At 33.5% G+C, this 18,726-nt stretch overlaps 1 long non-coding RNA gene across 1 annotated transcript in view; it reads left to right on the top strand.

The window, feature by feature from the left end:
- Positions 1-7,304: 7,304 nt before the first annotated feature.
- LOC115438216 (uncharacterized) overlaps positions 7,305-18,726 on the top strand; it is a 145,755-nt gene continuing 134,333 nt past the window's right edge. Inside the window, exons 1-2 of the long non-coding RNA XR_003938049.1 lie at positions 7,305-7,796; positions 7,870-8,028. This is a non-coding gene — a long non-coding RNA (uncharacterized LOC115438216). The remainder of the gene's footprint in view (positions 7,797-7,869; positions 8,029-18,726) is intronic.

Raw genomic sequence — 18,726 nt, 5'->3', positions numbered from 1 at the left:
GATCAAATTTTGCTGAATGTGGCCCCTGAACTAAAATGAGCTTGACACCCCTGCTGTAGATATAAACATTATCATAGTGTAATTTTACTTTTTTAACTGGTATCATTTTACTGGTCCGGCCCACTTGAGATCATATTGGGGTGTACGTGGCCCCTGAACGAAAATGAGTTTGACACCCCTGGTGTAAATATTCATTAAAACTCAGAGTAAAATAGAGGGTTATTATATCAGAAACAGACAAAACCCAAGAAAAAGTGGCTTTTTCTGTAAAATATATAATGAACTGATCATAAAACAAGTGTGTTTTCCAATTAATCTTATTAAGGCCAGACACTTCAGATGAATAGAGTCACATTTTATAATAACAGATACCACCATTCTGACTGCCTCCGCCGCTACAACAATACAAGCAAATTAGACTATTAGTATTAGTATTAGTATTAGTATTATTATTATTATTATTATTATTATTATTATTATTATTATTATTATTATTATATATTTTTGTATTATTACAACAATTATTATGTCTCTCCTGTCTCTTTCTCGCTTTCATTCACGCTCTCCTCTTCCCCTTTTCCCTATCGCCCCTAACCGAGCTATATTTTTTAGTAGCTTTTTACATTTATTGTTTTTTCATTGTAATATGATGTTGTCATTATTGTTGTTTGTCATTACTCTGTTGTAGTTGCTTTTGGTTTGTTTATGTGTTGTTTTTGTTGTTGCTGTTCTTCTGTCCACAATGTCTTGTTAACTATCACAAAAAAAAAAAAAAAAAAAGATATCACCATGGAAGTTCATCAGTTGATTACTTATACAAGTATATTAAAAATATATATATATATATATATTACAAGTTTTTGAAATTGGTATGTTTAATTATACAAATTAGGTGTTATCTCATTAAAATTAAATTAATTAAATTAAATTTTGTATTTTTGTCTCTTTTTTGTATGTTATGTAGTATGTGAAAATTGTTTTGTATGATTATGTCGAGGCCCAAAACGGAATCTGGTCCGATTCAGAATCGGGCCGGCCCAGAATGGAATTCTATTCTAGGCCGGCCTAGAACAGAATCCTGCTGCTATAATGTTATTTTTATACCATGTTTAATGCTAAATTATTACAAAAATCAATACATGGAATTTGCAAATATGTGAAAAAAAAAAAGAAACAAACAATATTTTAATTGTAAACTATAATACACTTGATTTACAAATAGAACCTAGTGGTACTCCCCACCAATATATGGTACAGTGAAATCGACTGAAATTGACAATAGTTACTCAAGGTATGTAAGACTGAAAATGTAAAATTATGACAAATTATGGAATTACGGATCATTTGCATTAAACATGGTATAAAAATAACATTATAGCAGCAGGATTCCATTCTAGGCCGGCCTAGAATAGAATTCCATTCTGGGCCGGCCGGATTCTGAATCGGGCCAGATTCCGTTTTGGGCCTCGACAATTATATTGTATGTTATTTGCGTTGACAAGTTATTAAAAGATTATTGTAAGGGCCCTAATGGGGATCCTAAAGAAAGAAAGCAAGAAAGAAAGAAAGAAAGAAAGAAAGAAAGAAATATGCACAATTTTGCATACATTTTCGGTAGATAGATCCAGGTGCAAAGTTCTTTTTTCATTCTGTTTACACTCAAGATGAAAAAAAAAAAAAAAAATACTGAGGGATTTCAGGATATTTGCTTTCATTATCTAGGAAATCTAAATATACTGCCCATAGCCTCAAAAAAATAAATAAAATTTGCCAGATTTTTAAAAAATGTATTTATTTTTTTAACCCTTTCATACATACTGGTCACTCCAGTGGACAGTTCTTCTCCAGCTGTTCTCTTGTATATTCATAGTTTTTGTTGTGTTAGTTCCATATCAGCCAACACAGTGGACACTCGTGCACACATCCCATACACTGACATCCAGACCATTTCTTTAACGTTGGTGTTCTTGATAAACCTGATCTGCACTAACATGCATTAGTGTAAATTAATTATTTGTTGGAAAAATTTTTTTTTTTTGCATATTATCTCCATGATGTGAGAAATAACTAGCATTAGAATATGTTAAAATGTGAGAAAACAATGTTTTTATTTAATTATTTTCATCTCACTTTCTGATATTGGGTTTTAAACACGTTTGTTTACTTGAAAAATTAAATGCATGGACATTTTTGCAACTCCATGAGAGAAGAAAAAAAAAAACTTGATCGCAATTTTTTTTTTTTTTTCATGCTTAAGGAGGAATAAAACACTCGAAAAAATCTTGACTAAGGTTCTCATAATTTATGCATGAAAGGGTTATTTCTCTTTTTATTGAAAGAATTTAGATTTTTTTCAAACATTGAAAAATCAGACAAATACACAAACTGTACACATCCGGAGAGTGGGTGAATTTTCACCATATTTCTTAAATTAAAATGTCACATAAATCAGGCCAGGAATTATTTATTAATAAATCCCTCTGTAAATATCTTCCGAATACGTAGGTGCTACATAAGCTGAGATGCCTCCACTGGAGAATGACAAAAAACTCATTTTTAGATCATTTTAAATTGGGGAATTTGCATTTCTATAGAAAACACTTGCTCAAACACAGCATAAATGCTCAGGTCCTTAGTAATAATAATAAAGAGTATTTCACGCACATGAAAATTGATTATTAAATAACATGGCATTTATATAAGGCCTACAACTACAGTAACTCCATGAATTAACATTGGCATATCACACTGTAAAAAAAACAAAAAAAACAAAAAAAAAACATTAAAAAAAACTAACATTCCAGCAGCAGGAGTGCCGAAAAAATACAGTTACATAACGGAAAATAACCATCTAAAAAAAAAAACAAAACAAAACAAAAAAAAAAAACGGTAATTTTCCATAATTAAAAAAACTGTTTTTTTGCCATAACTTTACATGAGATTTTGCTATTTTTTTTTTTTTTTACTTTTTAATGTTTAATAAAGAATATTTTCATGTATTAAAAAAAATCTAATTTCCTATAAATATATATTTAAAAAAAAAAGTAATTTAACATTATTTTCACTGTTTACAGATTTTTCCTGTATTTTCAAGATACAGGAAAATATCAATGAAATGACAAAAATAGAGTGTGATTTTACATGTCAAATGTAAAATAACATGAAAAAACTGTAAATATGAATAGCCATAAAATTAAAATTTTTTTTAAAGATTTTTTTTTTCTTTTTTCACAGAAAAATACAGTTAAAATACATTTGCAAATGTATCATAATTTCACAAATATTTCTTTTCTATTTATGAGATTAAACTGTTAATTTAAAGTTTAATACTGTAAAAAATAAATAAATAAATAAATAAATAAATAGAATGGGATAAAATCACTGACAATTAACTGTAAAGAAGTATTTGTTCTGTAAGTTTAACAAGACTTGTTTGTTAATTGACAAATATCTTGTGTAATTACAGGAGGTTTCACAACAAAAATGTTGAATAAATGTATTTTTGTGAGTATATAACATGTATAAGCACTGATAAACTGTCCAAATACAGTTTTTATCAGTGGATTGTACAACTGAGTCTCACTGAAAATTATTTAAATATATATTTCTAGGTAATTTGATTGTTTCAATTCATGTAAATATTCTTTATTAAACATCAAAAAGTCAAAAAATATGAAAAATCTCATGTAAAGTTGGATCAAAAAAACGTATTTTACCGTATTTTCATGAGATGGTAATTTTCCGTTATTTAACAGTATTTTTTGGCACCCCTGCTGCACGAATAATACTGTTTTTTTTTTTTGTTTGTTTGTTTTTTTTTTTTTTACAGTGTAGAGGAGACCACAGGAAGAATAGTAACTGATATTTCTGTTGCTAATGGGTTTTAATAAATGGAATGGAATGGAAAAAGCTGAATGCAGATTTCATTCATAAATACTTGGGTTTTCTTTTCTATTTTTGCAGAGGTCAAAGTGGTCATGACTACAGATGTCCATGCATAATTTGGTGATGATATGTCTGTGTTTTGCTTTTAGAATGTGCTCACATCTGGTGCATGTCAAACCTGCAGGTGATGCTGAAGAGAAGAATAAAAACTACAACATGAACATGAAGTCAGGTTGGTTTGAAACACACGGTCCACCTTTTATAGTCCATTTGTGTGTGTGCGTGTGTGTGTGTGTGTGTGTTTTGGGGTGTGAATGGTGTAAAATTTATGTAAATAATTCAAATTGTAATGTAATGTAGAGGAGACCACAGGAAGAATAGCAACTGATATTTCAGATCCTAATGGGGATCTTAATAAAAATGGAAATGGAATGGAAAAAGCTGAATGCAGATGGCATACATAATACTGGGGTTTTCCTTTTGATTTTTGCAGAGGTGAAAGTGGACATGACTGCAGATGTCCATGCATAAGTACCTCCAGCAAGGAACAGTGGAGGTTATGTTTTCATTGGGGTTTGTCTGTTTGTTTGTTTGTCTGTTAGCAAGATAACTCAAAAAGTTATGGATAGATTTTGATCAAATTTTCATAGAATAATAACAGAATGTGTGTGTGTGTGTGTGTGTGTGTGTGCGTGCACTGTAAAAAAAAATGACTGTAGAATTAACACCAAAAAGTTGTAAAATTGCAACATAAAAAAACTGTGAGTGACAATACAATGCAAAGTTGTTTATTTGAAAAGATTTTTGTGTCAACGATTAAATCAAATATAGCTGTAGTTTTTACAGGAAGAGTATGTGAACAAAACCAGATTTGTATGTAGAAATGATGTGTTTCTGTTGTTTTTAGAAAATAAAACTGTAAATCGAAAAACAGTGTGGTGCTGTTTAAATTGCAAGAACATAATGTTGAAATAATGGTGTATTTGCTTTTATATATATATATATATATATATATATATATATATATATATATATATATATATATATAACTGTTATAAAAAAGTAAACATTTAACAATGTAACATTTTAAACTTGTAAATGAATGGGTTGGTAGAGTTGGTAGAGCGGCTCGTCCAATAACCAAAGGGTTGGTGGTTCGAATCCTGGCTCCGACTGTCCATGTGTTAAAGTGTCCATGGAAGACACTGAACCCTAAACTGGTCCCAGTTGGACCTGGTGGATTTATAAAGTGCTTTGGACACCATGAAGGTGGAGAAAATGTGCTAAATAAGTGCAGTCCATTTACCATTTAAATCCAATGTTAAATCTACATGTTTAAAATGTTAAATCTACATGTTTAAAATGTTAAATCTACATGTTTAAAATGTTAAATCTATATGTTTAAAATGTTAAATCTACATGTTTAAAATGTTAAATCTATATGTTTAAAATGTTAAATCTACATGTTTAAAATGTTAAATCTATATGTTTAAAATGTTAAATCTATATGTTTAAAATGTTAAATCTACATGTTTAAAATGTTAAATCTACATGTTGAAAGAGGTTAAATCTACATGTTACTCCATAAATATGTTTACAGTTGGATGTTTTTTTTACAGTATTGTTCTGGAAACCGCAGCTGCCAGTTTTTTTCCCGTAAAAACAACAGAATTTTTTTTATTTTTATTTTTTTTTACAGTGTGCGTGTAGGTGTGTGTGTGTGAATGGTGTAAAATTAATGTAAATAATTAAAATCATAATGTAAGTTTGTTTGTTTTTTGCACCCTTGCTTCCGGAATATTACCGTTTTTTTGTTTGTTTATTTGTTTGTTTTTTTTGCACCCTTGCTGCTGGAATATTGTCGTTTTTTTTGTTTGTTTGTTTGTTTTTTGCACCCTTGCTGCCAGAATATTGCCGTTTTGTTTGTTTGTTTGTTTGTTTGTTTGTTTGTTTGTTTGTTTTGGTTTTTTTGCACCCTTGCTGCTGGAATATTACGTTTTTTTTTTTTGTTTGTTTGTTTGTTTTGCACCATTGCTACCGGAATATTACTGTTTTGTTTGTTTGTTTGTTTGTTTGCACCCTTACTGCCGGAATATTACGTTTTTGTTTGTTTGTTTGTTTTGCACCCTTGCTGCCAGAATATTACTGTTTTTTGTTTGTTTGTTTGTTTGTTTTTTTGCACCCTTGCTGCCGGAATATTACCGTTTTTTTGTTTGTTTGTTTGTTTGTTTTGCACCCTTGCTGCCGGAATATTGTCGTTTTTTTTGTTTGTTTGTTTGTTTTTTGCACCCTTGCTGCCAGAATATTGCCGTTTTGTTTGTTTGTTTGTTTGTTTGTTTGTTTGTTTGGTTTGTTTTTTTTGCACCCTTGCTGCTGGAATATTACGTTTTTTTTTTGTTTGTTTGTTTGTTTTGCACCATTGCTACCGGAATATTACTGTTTTGTTTGTTTGTTTGTTTGTTTGCACCCTTACTGCCGGAATATTACGTTTTTGTTTGTTTGTTTGTTTGTTTTGCACCCTTGCTGCCAGAATATTACTGTTTTTTGTTTGTTTGTTTTTTTGCACCCTTGCTGCCGGAATATTACCGTTTTTTTGTTTGTTTGTTTGTTTGTTTTGCACCCTTGCTGCCGGAATATTGTCGTTTTTTTGTTTGTTTGTTGTTTTTTTTTGCACCCTTGCTGCTAGAATATTGCCATTTTTTTGTTTGTTTGTTTGTTTGTTGTTGTTGTTGTTGTTTTTTTTTGCACCCTTGCTGCTGGAATATTACGGTTTTTTTTTTGGTTTGTTTGTTTGTTTTGCACCCTTGCTGCCGGAATATTACTGTTTTGTTTGTTTGTTTGTTTGTTTGTTTGTTTGTTTGCACCCTTACTGCCGGAATATTACGTTTTTGTTTGTTTGTTTGTTTGTTTTGCACCCTTGCTGCCGGAATATTGCCGTTTTGTTTGTTTGTTTATTTGCACCCTTGCTGCCGGAATATTACCTTTTTTTTTTTATTTTTTTTGTCATGCATAATTTGGTGATATCTGTGTGTTTTGCTTTTAGAATGTGCTCACATCTGGTGCATGTCAAACCTGCAGGTGATGCTGAACAGAAGAATAAAAACTAGAACATGAACATGAAGTCAGGTTGCTTTTAAACGCACGGTCCAACAGTTTAGAATCCATTTATTTTATTTTATTTTATTTTATTTATTTTTTTTTTAATGGCAAAAAGCTTATTTGACTCGCGGCTTGTTGAGGCGTCACAAGGTGCGGGACTCAGACTCAACTCGTGGTCGGTGAAGCGAGTCCGTCTGCAGCTCCCTCTCTCTCTCGCTCTCTCTCTCTCTCTGCCTCTCTCGTCCCTCCCTCTCCTCTCCCTCTACCTCTCCTCCTTCCTCCCTCTCTGCTTCAGTCAGTCAGTCCTTTATCGCCGTTTCTCTTTTCATCCCCTCTGCGCTCCGGTCGTTCCTGTTTTAAACTTTCCTTTCAAGGAGACGTTTGTGCGAATATTTTTATTCAATAATCCGGCACGTGTTTCTCCTACAACTTGGAAGAAGGGATTAATTATTTATTTTTTATTTATTTTTTTTAATTTCCTGTCTCATTGTTGGTGCAGGACGCGTCTTCTTTTATTTTTTTGGTGCGCGCTGAAACCCAAATGGACCGCAAAACGCGTCCGGTGCGTCCGCCCTGTCCATCTGCAGACGCGTCCGGAACAAACTGAGCCCCCCCCCCCCCCCACACACACACACACTTGTCTCTTAAGTCCGTGGGGTCTTTTCTTGCACAATAATCCTTCGTGGACATACTGTTATCAGCGTTTAAAGATTAAAAAGAAAAAAAAAAAAAAAAAAAAAAGAGGATGTAGCTGGAAAACACGGGCATGACACGGCGCGAGGACGCAAGAGGACAGTGGGAAGTGTTCAACAGTAAGTGGAAAAAAAAAAAAAAAAACATATCTGACTATAACACTAACTCATCCGTGCGTCCTTTGCATGTTAGACTGGAAACAAATCCACCACGGGGAGGTGAGAGAGCTGCGCTGTGGATTTTACGCGTGAATTTTTAGTCGAAATCTGAGGACACTTTAACGCAAAAAAGGATCCGCATCTGAGGTTCAACCGACGCGCACATTGGCATTGAGGATCATCTACTAAAAAGGTAGGTGTCCAAACCCCCCCACCCACCCACCCACCCACCCACCCAGACCCCTAAACCATGCGCGTCCAACATCACCCCCAGTGACAGGTGAAGAAACCCAGAATATGTCTAAGTGTTCCGGTCTGACGCGCTTTTACGCATCAGATCTGTTGGATCATTGCGCGTTAAAATGTTCATTTTTTAAAATCATTTGATGTAGTTTTTTTTTTTTTTTTTTATGATGATATCCATGCGGAGGGTTCTATGTTCCGGATTGGATTGTGATGCTCCTAAGTTGATTCCCATACTTGTGTGCTGGTGTTTATTATTCAGAGGGTGTGTTCATGTGTGGATGGCTTTCATTCACAGTGGGTGTGGCGGTGTGTGTGCGTGGACATCCTGGCTCTGCTTTGCTGATTTTTTTTTTTTTTTTTTTTTTTCCTCGACTATACACGGAAGAATTCAGCTGCAAATACCTGCAGCACCAAACTGGGAATTAAACCATCTAGCTTTGTTAGACTCTCTCTCTCTCTCTCTCTCTCTCTCTCTCTCTCTCTCTCTCTCTCTCTCTTGTGTTTATTCAATGAATGAACGTCCCGTTAATCCACCTGTCTCCAGGGAGGATTAACGCGCATGGGGACATTTTTGGACCAGATTTTTTTTTTTTTTTTTTTTTTTTTTTTTTCTCCACAACATCATAATCTATGAAACAAAACGTTGATTCCTTCAGTTCAACCCGTGAAGATGGGAGCCACAAGTGCCATTTCATGCGCAACATTTGGTGGAGGCGTTTTTTTTTTTTTTTTTTTTTTTTTGGCTGTGATTTTGAGTGCAAATAATTTCAGTAGTCATGGTTGTTTGGATGCTTTTGTGTGATGACAAACTCTGACATGTGTTATCTTGGAGGTTATCTAAGCAGAACAGTTGGAATTACATGTAAATTACAATGTTTAACATTAAAAGGCAGATTTCTACCTGGTACTTAATGAATGAAATGAATGACAAGCCTAATATATAGCTTTTTTTTTTTTTAACATCATCATTATACCTTGGAATCCTTCCCCTCTTTCAGTTCACTATCTCTTTTCTAACCATTTTACATGAGATTTTGCATTTTTTTTTTACTTTTCAATGTTTAATAAAGAATATTTTCATGCATTAAAACAATCAAATTATATATATATATATATATATATATATATATAAATAAATAAATAAAGAAATATATATATATATATATATATATATATATATATATACATATATATATATGTATATATATAATTGTCAATGAGAGTTGTACAATCCACTGATAAAAACTGTGTTTGGACAGTTTATCAGTGCTTATACATGTTATATATTAAGAAAAATACATGTATTTAACATTTTTGTTGTGAAACCTCCTGTAATTACACAAAATATTTGTCAATTAACAAACAAGTCTTGTTAAACTACAGAAGAAATACTTCTTTATATATATATATATATATATATATATATATATATATATATATTCTGCATTCAGCTTTTTCCATTTCATTTATTACGATCCCCATTTGCAAGTGAAATATCAATTACTATTCTTCCTGTGGTCTCCTCTACACTGTAAAAAAAAAAAAAAAAAAAAAACACCTGTAAAAAAAAAAGTAATATTAAAAAAAAACAAAAAACAAAAAAAACAAAAAAATACTGTTAAATAACGCAAAATAACCATCTCATAAAAATACAGATGTTTGCCCCAACTTTACATGAGATTTTGCATATTTTTTAACTTTTTAATGTTTAATAAAAATATTTTCATGTATTAAAACAATCAAATTACCTATAAATAAATAAATAAATAAATAAATAAATAAATAAATAAATAAATAATTTTCAATGAGACTAAGTTGTACAATCCACTGATAAAAACTGTATTTGGACAGTTTATCAGTGCTTATACATGTTATACATTCACAAAAATACATTTATTCAACATTTTTGTTGTGAAACCTCCTGTAATTACACAAGATATTTGTCAATTAACAAACAAGTCTGGTTAAACTTACAGAACAAATACTTCTTTAACGGTTAATTGCCAGTAATTTTATCTGGTTTTAATATATTTTTTTCACAGTATTAAACTTTAAATTAGCAGTTTAATGTCATAAATAGAAAATAAATATTTCTGAAGTTATGATAGATTCGCAAATGTATTTTAACTGTATTTTTCTATGAAGAAAGAAATTCTTTTAAAAAACTGAACTTTTTGGTTATTCACAGTTACAGTTTGTTCGTGTTATTTTACATTTGACGTGTAAAATCACAGTCTATTTTTGTCATTTCATTGATATTTTCCTGTATCTTAAAAATAAAGGAAAAATCTGTAAAATAAACAGTGAAAATTCTGTTAAATTACAGATATTTTTTTACAGTGTAGAAAATGTTTTCAAAAAAAATTAGAACTTTTCTTGTTTACACAATGGACATGAAATGGAAAGACTACATTTTTGGACCAGATTTTTTCCCCCCTTTTTTTCTCCCCAACATCATCATCTATGAGACAAAACGTTGATTCCTTCAGTTCAACCCGTGAAGATGGGAGCCACAAGTGCCATTTCATGCGCAACATTTGGTGGAGTTTTTTTTTTTTTTTTTTTTTTTTTTATTGGCTGTGATTTTGAGTGCAAATAATTTCATTCAATTTTATAATAGTCATGGTTATTCGGCCACTTTTGTGTGATGACAAACTCTGACGTGTTATCTTGGAGGTTATCTAAGCAGAACAGTTGGAATTATATGTAAATTATAATGTTTAACATTAAAAGGCAGATTTCTACCTGGTACTAAGACCTGATTTAATGAATGAAATGAAAGACAAGCCAAATATATATCTTTTTTTTTTTTTTATCATCATCATCATCATCATATCTTGGAATCCTTCCCCTCTTTCAGTTCACCATCTCTTTCCATCCTCTTCTCTGAGACTATATAAGAAAATTTCAATTCCCCTGCTTTATCAGCATGAAAATGGAAAAAAAAAAAAAAAAATCAGAAGCATGAAAATGGATACAGTTCTGTCCTCTCTCAACAAGTCTATATCTTTCTCGTCCCCTTTGCCATCTTTTCTCAATTTAGTTTTGTTCTCTTGGTTTATCATGGTTGTCACACTGTAAAAAAAAAACAAAAAAACAACAACACACATCACATGTCTATCAGGATGCTTCTATGAAACTGTGTTCAGTTTGGTATAGGGCTGGGTATCGTGACCAATTTCCATAATCGATTCGATTTCGATTCATAAGGTTCTGAATCGATTAATCACAATTCGATTCGATTCGACTCAATATCGATTTGATTCAGTATTAATTGATTGATTCAGAGTAATGTAGTGATACCAAAGTACAATTTTCAGTTGTAACCTGATTATTTGAGTACCGCAGTCATGCAACACATCAATACCGGTATCAGTATTGATATGAGAAAGGAAATAAATCTGAGATTTCAGCATTTCAACGAACGGGACAGAAACATTGCCATGTTTCTACAGTGGCTCAGAACGGACTTCGTCATCTTCATTCTGTTTTATGGCTGGAGGCTTCTACTCACTGGGGGAGGGGGGGTTGTACACTTTACAAATATTAGGTATATAGAATCAAAATTGTAATAAATTCAAACTATACTCAAATATTTGACATAAAAGTATGTCTTTACATATGCGTTTTCTCACCCCCCTCACTTCTCGCTTTCCACATCCAGTTCAGGTGGGGGTCATTCTCACCCTTACCTGTAATGTCTGTGGATTAGAATCTGCAGATTTGGCCAGTTTTTTTCATTTTGAAAAAGGACAAAAAATTACAAAGATATGGTCAGAAATGAAATCCCCCCCCCACCCCCCCCCCCCCCCCCACACACACACACACACACACACCTCATTTTCACACTTGTACTCATGTTTGTTTGCTCCAAGTTCAAACCATCCTATCTCCGGTTGTATTTGCTCGATCGACATCAAATAAAAAGTGGGAGAGTGTTTCAAGTTCGCACTTTCGATCGTAATCGCAATCGTCCCCAGTCCTGACTTCCGATGCTATGACGTGTTGAAAAGTGCCATGTGATTGCGTCACGAGGCCGTGACCGTGGACCCCTAAGGGTTAGTTAAAAGGACGGAGAGTCCTGAAGTGTAGTTACCTCCACCAAGGAGGTTATGTTTTTGCCAGGGTTTGTTTGTTTGTTTGTTTGTTTGTTTGTTTGTTTGTTTGTTTGTCTGTCCGTTAGTGTGCAACATAACTCAAAAAGTTATGGACAGATTTGGATGAAATTTTCAGGGTTTGTTGGAAATGGGATGAGGAAGAAATGATTAAATTTTGGTGGTGATCGGGGGGGGGGGGGGGGCCCACGGGGGGGGGGGGGGGGGGGGGGGCACTGATCAGCTTTGGCGGAGGTCTGCGCTTTCCGAGTGCTTCTAGTTTTGTCTGCGTTGGTTTGTCTGTTTGTCTGTTTGCGTGCAAGATAACTCAAAAAGTTTTGGACAGATTTGGATGAAATTTTCAGGAAATGTTGATACTGGCACAAGGAAGAAATGATTAAATTTTGGTGGAGATCAGGGGTGGATGGGGGGGGGCAGGGCACTGATCTGCCTTGGCGGAGGTCTGCGCTCTACAAGTGCTTTTCTAGAAAAGACAGCTCAGACCTCCGCCAAGGCAGATCAGTGACCCCCACCAAAAAAAAAGGCTGTACCGAGTCTGAGACCAACACAACCCCCCCCCCCCCCCCCCCCCCCCCCCCCCCCTTTCCCCTGAAAATCAAAGTGGATCATGTGATATAATGAGTCTTGTTTTAACCTTATGTATTTAATCCTCATATTTCAATGTGCTTTTAATATAAAAGATTGTAAAGTTAAAGACACAAACCATGCTTTATTCTAACTCTTTAAAACCTGACGTGTCATCTCTGGCATATGCGTTTGTATTGGTTGTTTGTGCAACTGGAAAAGCTCCAACAGTGTCTGAAACATGACACACTGTGTTTTATAGGCGGGCGCTTCTATGAAACTGGGTTTATTTTGTTACCTGGCACTTTACCAGCTTTTTAGACCCAGTAATAAAATGGCTAAAATTTGCTTAGAAGTCTTATTTATGTCTTTGTACATAAGAAATCAATCTAAGTGAATCCCCAAAGGAACTTTTTGTTGGTAAATGCAAGTTATGCAAATGTACAGGATTTCAGTTCTGTTGCAACATGCTGATGCTCATATGAACTATGTTTTCAGCTCAAAAATGTCCAATTTCATCACAATTAATGCTATATTTTCATGTCACAAATGGCCAAGTTCTATTTGAACTGAATTTACCTGAAAAACAAATATTCTATTCTTTTAGATTCCCCAATTTTTCTTACCAGATTCTATCCTACATATCACATGTTTTATTTTTACAGGTTCAATATGGAGTATGGTGCTGATCCATCCTGCTTATGTTACACCAATACATACATTAAGAAAGTCACACGTCACTTTTGAAATCAACAGATTTCTAATAATAATTATTTTTATAAAGAAACAATTCTATATTGTTATTTACTCTTTAGTATGATGATAAGCTATACAATAAATAACACTGGTCAACAACAAATTTATTGTTTCAGTTTTTTGAGCTGATTTAGGATCATTTTGGTGTGCTGAATCCAAAAATCACATTAATTTTGCTCAATCAGGTCAACTTTCTGAACTATGCTACATATTGGCTTTTTAACATTTTTGCTTACATTTATGGGCATTTTCACATCATATGATACAAAATTCTTTCATATTTCTTGCAATAAACGAGTTCTGAAGATTTTACTTTTGCCAATTTATGATTAATGTTTTTTTTTTTTAATATTACAGGTGAATGAAATGGCTTCGACTAGAAGATCTTGCAAAAATAAGCCTGACGTATTCTGCTACATCTGCGGTGAATACACCATTGTACCTAACAGGAATCAAGTCACAAGTTTCATAAAGTGTGCTTACCAATCTTATTTTGGTATTAATTATTCTATTTTGTGAGACGATCCCATTTTTCAAAATCAAATTAGCAAAAAAACCCTGACCTGATTGTCATTTTTAGATTTAGCGGTGCAAAATGGTCCTAATTCAGTTGAAAAAACCTAGACAACTTGCAAACAATATTTTTTTTGTAACCCAGTGTTATTTATACTTTTTTTTATGGCACCTAGGATGATTGCACTTTTTAACTTCGTTGTACCTGTACGATGACAATAAAGACATTCTATTCTATTCTATTCTATTCTATTCTATTCTATTCTATTCTATTCTATTCTATTCTATTCTATTCTATATTTAATTTACAGAATTAATCCGTGTGGATTGACAGCCTTGAGATGTTGCCACTGTTTTTTTTTGTTTTTTTTTCTTTCATTAAAATCTATAGAAAAAGCTATCTGAGTCCGCAAAGTAAAGAACAATAACTGTAGAGGATGATATCAGAGTGCTGGAATCCAGGAGGAAAATAGATTCAGAGAAGGGCAAGGAAATGAAATATGAAGTGCAGGAAGCTTTGTGTTTGTCTTCATCTGATATATATGTGTGTGTGTGTGTGTGTGTGTGTGTGTGTGTGTGTGTGTGACACTGTTTTTGTCGGGCAGGAGGGCGAGCGTCACTGTCGATCCTTTGTGAGGAACAATTTGACCTTGATCTACTTTTGTTTTATTCTGAAATGTATTAGAGGGAAAACATTTGTTTAGGTTTTTGTATACGAAGCGTATGGTGGTGACTTCACAGCAAGAAGGTCCTGGGTTCGATTCCAACTAGGGACCTTTTCATGTGGAGTTTGCATGTTTTCCCCATGTTTGCATACTCCTGCTTCCTCCCACCATCCAAAAACATGCACTGATAAGTTAAATAGTCAACCTATAGGTGTGAATGTGAGACCTGTATATCGGCTAAAATTTGCTTAGAGGTCTTATTTCTGTCTTTGTGCATAAGAAATCAATCTAAGTGAATCCCCAAAGGAACTTTTTGTTGGTAAATGCAAGTTATGCAAATGTACAGGATTTCAGTTCTGTTGCAACATGCTGATGCTCATATGAACTATGTTTTCAGCTCAAAAATGTCCAATTTCATCACAATTAATGCTATATTTTCATGTCACAAATGGCCAAGTTCTATTTGAACTGAATTTACCTGAAAAACAAATATTCTATTCTTTTAGATTCCCCAATTTTTCTTACCAGATTCTATCCTACATATCACGTTTTATTTTTACAGGTTCAATATGGAGTATGGTGCTGATCCATCCTGCTTATGTTACGCCAATACATACATGAAGAATGTCACACGTCACTTTTTAAATCAACAGTTTTCTAATAATAATTATTTTTATAAAGAAATAACAATTCTATATTGTTATTTACTCTTTAGTATGATGATAAACTATACAATAAATAACACTGGTCAACAACAAATTTATTGTTTAAGTTTTTTGAGCTGATTTAGGATCATTTTGGTGTGCTGAATCCAAAAATCACATTAATTTTGCTCAATCAGGTCAACTTTCTGAACTATGCTACATATTGGCTTTTTCACATTTTTGCTTACATTTATGGGCATTTTCACATCATATGATACAAAATTACTACAAAAAAAGCTTTAAGGCTTTTTAGTCTCCCACCTGACCCAGGACCACCACAAACTGATTACACTCTATGTATTCATCATAACGTACTCCATGTGTCATCCCCCCCCCCCCTCCCCCAGTCTCTCTATATCTCTATCGCTCTCTCTTTTCTCCTCCTTTACTCTCTCTCTCTCTCTTTAACCCCAACTGGTCAAAGCAGACAGCCATCCTTCAGGAGTCTGGGTCTGCTCGAGGTTTCTGCCCGTTAAAGGGAAGTTTTCCCTCGCCACTGTCACCAATCACAAGTGTTTGCTCCTGAAGGATTCTGTTGGGTCTCTGTAAACTTAATTTGATTCTGATTTGAATTGATAAAGCACTTTGTGACTCTGTCTGTGAAAAGTGCTCTATAAATAAAATTTACTTTACTTACTTTAAAATACTACATAAAAAGTGGATCACATATTACTTGATTTTTGCAGCCTGGCATATGTCAATGATTAACACCAACATTGGTTAATTTGCCTTTTTTTTTTTTTTTTTTTTTTGGCGCTAGGTCAAATGTTCAAAAATACTAGCATCTGTCACCAAGTGTGCGTAAAATGCACACCTATAAATCAAACTATTAAATATTATATATTGATTTATTTTTCTGCTCTAATTTGATTTTATTTTTGTAAATCAAGGTCAGCCCTAATCATACATATCAAATGGAAGAAATAGCGCATTTTAGGCACACTTGGGAGTCAGATACTAGTCTTGTAATTTTCTTTTGTTTACAATATGCAAATTTTAGTTGGTGGCCAGAATTTTAAAGATCATGCAAAAATGAACAACTTTTGAATTCTAACCTTATTAAAATTTTGAAAAATAATATGAAGTTTTTTAACACAAAGAGCAAAGTGTGCCTAAAATGCACACCTGGATACCGGACGGTTAATTGTAATCGGCTGTTCTTATGTCTTTCAAAACATGGACGAATGAATTCTTTCGAAATTGTATTGAGCATGTCTCATATTTCTATCGAGGAAAAATTATATCGCGATATATATCGTTATCATTATATTGCCCAGCCCTAATTACAATAAGAATCCAGTGTAAATCTCAACCCATTGTTGCCCTTTTCTCTAGTCAAATATTTGTGTATTGTTTATATTAGGTCTATTTTTAAGTGTGTTTGGGTTCGTGTTGAAATTGTACGTTGTGAGCGAAGAAAAAACAAAATGAAATTCCTTCTTTGTGTTCACATACTCGGCCAATAAAGCCGATTCTGATTCATATTAGTTCAACTAGCCCTTAGCTCTTAGGTTTGTACCTGTAAAGAACTGCCTTGTGCGGCTGAAAACACAGTCGATGGTGGCCGTAAAAATAAACAGAATGCTAAAGATGAAGCAAAAACCCTTTCACATTAGCCAGCTACACAGTCAGACTAATTCTCAAATGAGAATTAACCTGGAACCTGCACATGTTTGGTTTCCAAGAGATAATTAGATGATGAGAGAGATTATCAATTACCACAAACCAAAACACCAAAATACCTGGAACTGGATAGACCAGCAACAAATCAGTGCACTAAAATATGTAATATCTGGGCATGCTAGCAAAGGAAAGTTACCAAATCCTGCCTGATGTTTCTAAACAGTGAATGCTTTGAAGTTTTAGTAGGAATACATCCTCCTCTTGTAGCCCTCTTGTCCTAAGCATAGACTGGATATTAAGATAGACAACAGCAAAGTTTTGCAGGGTTCTAAAAAAAAAAAAAAAAAAAAAAATCATTAGTGATGTTCCGATCTGGATTTTTTTTTGCTTCTGAACCGATCCGATTTTTTTTGGGATTAGTTTTGCCGATACCGATCCAATACCGATCTGATATAGACTTTTTGCAGTGAAATTTTGAGTTAAATTTGGAGTCATTATTTAGAGGTTATCATGCTGTTATTTTACTTCAGATCACAATTGGGCTGAATGTGGAACCTGAACTAAAACAACTGGTGCATCTATGACTCTTAATAACTTTAGTATAATTTTTGTACTTTCCAAATTCGTACTGTGGGACAAATTAGAGCCTTATATTTTCCACAGCTGTAATGTGTCTATATGGACAGGTCCGTCCTTGTATTATATGGGGGTGCGTTCGGTGCCGTGCGTTAGTGATGTGAAGCGGGTTACTCGCGGGTTGGGTTGGGGCAGGTCAAAAGAATGTCAGTTTATTTGTGGGTGGGTTGGGTCAGGTCAAATAATTCCACCAAGGCCCCTCGGGCTGAAAAAAAAACAGACTCACCATCACAACCGGAGCTCATAATGAGTTCAAGTGCAGAGTGAAAGTGAAACTTATGGACGCTTTACTAGTTCCTCTAAGCCTCCCGCTGTTGTGCAGCTTTTTCTTATCTCCGGAAACTTTAACCCTTTCATCCACGAATTATGAGAACCTTAATCAAAAATTTTTCCTGAGTGTTTTTATTCCTCTTTAGGCATGAAAAAAAACAATGTGATTGAAAATTGTCTTGTGAAAAATAAATTAAAAAATAAAAATAATTTTAAAATTTTTTAAAAAATACATAAAAAAATAATAATGAAAAAAAAAAAAAAAAATTCAAAGTTGCAAAAATGTCCACTCAGCTGGATACCACACATTTAATTTTTGACACACAGAAACATGTATTTACTGATAAATATGGGGAGGGCTTGTGATTCTGGGGGTTTATGCTCAGGACAGATCTACATAATGTTACCAATTCATGTCAGAAAAGATATGTAGTGTCTTAAAACTTTAATAAAGACGTGTTTAAAAAAAACAAAAAAAACAAAAAAAACAACACAAAAAGAACAACAAAATCCATGAATATACAAGAGAACAGCTGTAGAATAGCTGTCCACTGTAGTGACCAGTATGTATGAAAGGGTTAATTTAACCCTTCCTGAACCAGGCCCGGATCGTCCCGATCTAGTAACTAAATCCGATCTGATCTTCTAAAAAATTCCAGATCGGCAGCTGATATGATCTGTAGATCGGACTGGGACACCCCTAGATTTCGTGACGCATTCCTTCAGTTCTCAAGCGTCGTCATGGAATGAGTCAGTAGTCGCTTTTCCATTGGACATCTGCGCAAAACTTTACTGATAT

This window comes from Sphaeramia orbicularis, chromosome 18, assembly GCF_902148855.1.
Source record: "Sphaeramia orbicularis chromosome 18, fSphaOr1.1, whole genome shotgun sequence".
Taxonomy (NCBI): domain Eukaryota; kingdom Metazoa; phylum Chordata; class Actinopteri; order Kurtiformes; family Apogonidae; genus Sphaeramia; species Sphaeramia orbicularis.
The sequence above is the reverse complement of the archived record's forward strand: the minus strand, read 5'-3'. Positions and strand labels throughout refer to the sequence as shown.